Raw genomic sequence first — 1,938 nt, forward strand, 5'->3', positions numbered from 1 at the left:
AACAATGAGGACTGATGAGAAGCCAAGGTCAATGACAAGGGGTTTTGATCCTACTTCATGTTCTGGCTTGGTGGGAGCCTAGCCAGTTTGGACGTTCACCTTCCTAGACATGGACGGAGGGGGGAGGACCTTGGACTTTCCACAGGGCAGGGAACCCTGACTGCTCTTTGGATTGGAGAGGGATGGGGAGAGGAGTGGCAGGAGGTGGAGAAGGGTGGGAGGAGGGGTAGGGAAATGGGAGGCTGGGAGGAGGAGGAAACTTTTTCTTCCTTTTCTCAATAAAAAAATAAAAAATAAAAAAATAACCTAAAAAACCCTCATAACTTTAGGGGAATGTTTGAGGCCCTTAAAGAGGAAATGAAAAATTATCTTAAAGACAGGGAGGGAAAGGCAAACAAAAAAGTTGAAGAAATCAACAAATCCCTCAAAGAAAACAGAAAAACACCAATCAAACTGGTGAAAGAAATGATCCAAGACTTGAAAACTGAAATAGACAATAAAGAAAACAAACTTAGGGAATCCTGGAAATGAAAAATATGAGAATATGATTGGGAACCACAAATGCAAGCATGAACAGCAGAGTACAAGAGATAGAAGAGAGAATCTCAAGATACAATAGAGAAAATAGAGTCATCAGTCAAAGAAAACATTAAATATAACAAAAGCTTAATCCAAAATATCTAGGAAATGTGGGACACAAAGAAGAGATCAAACCTAAGAATAATAGGAATCGAAGAAGGAGAAGTCCAACTCAAAAGCACAGAAAATACATTCAATAGAATCATAGAAGAAAACATTTCTATCTAAAGAAAGACATGCACGTGAAGATTCACGAAGCATACAGAACACCAAATAGGCTGGACCAAAAAAACATTCTTCTCGCCACATAATAATCAAAACACTAAACATACATAATAAAGAAATAATAAAGGACAAAACCCAAGTAACATATAAAGACAGACCTATCAGAATCACACTTGACTTCTAATTGAAAACAATGAAAGTCAGAAGGTCCTAGTCAAGTATTATGTAGACATTAAAAGACCATGGATGCCAGCCCAGACTACTATACCCAGCAAAACTTCCAATCACCATAGATGGACAAAACAAGATATTCCATGACAGAACCAGATTTAACAAATACCTAGCCACCAACCCATTCCTACACAAAGAACTTGAAGTAAAACTCCAGCAAAAGGAAGTTAACTACATCTGTGGGTCTCCTAACAAAAATGCACAAAGGTCAGCAGGAATCAGCTAGAGAAAATGATGGCCACCTGTCCAACACCCAGCAACGCAATAATAAAGCAAATAGGTGGGGATGTATAACTAGCCTGAGAACAGCAAATGTGGCTCTGGCAGACCTTGCCCTTCTCTCCTATTATCTCTGACTTGATAAAATTTATGAGATTATATTCCTAAAGGTAGTCATAGAGGTCTAGTCCCTTATTTGGTGGTGACTTATTCCTCCTGAGGCTGACTGTCAAGGTATAACTATCAAAGTATTTCAGTCCAGCAATCATAAGCCCCCTTTGGCTCAACTAATTCACATGCCCAATTAAAATTAAACACCTCGAGAGCGGTGAGCCTCAAGGTCCCCAGTAAGAGAGCCCGGCACCCTCAGCCTGGGCTCCAGGGGCTCCTGTGCTCTCCTGGATCCTGCACTGCCTGCCCCGTCCTTCCTTCTGTCCCTGGATCACTGGGCTACCAGGCGGCCCTGTTTAGGTGCTGAGGAGTTCCATCTGGACTGGTGAGTGTGTGCTATCCAGGGGCGATAGTCCCAGAAGAGAACACAAACCCCCCTCCCCCAGCTCCTTCTGCAGGGCTGTCTTCTTATACACGAACCCCCCCTAGCCTGCATTCTCTGCAAGGTCGTTTGCTCAGGAACAGTTTTCTGCTCCTACACTAAGGCTTCCAACCAAGAGCAGTGAGTGCCTG

Source organism: Alexandromys fortis, unplaced genomic scaffold (genome assembly GCF_014885135.2).
Source record: "Alexandromys fortis isolate MF-2015 unplaced genomic scaffold, M_Fortis_MF-2015_v1.1 scaffold_72, whole genome shotgun sequence".
Taxonomy (NCBI): domain Eukaryota; kingdom Metazoa; phylum Chordata; class Mammalia; order Rodentia; family Cricetidae; genus Alexandromys; species Alexandromys fortis.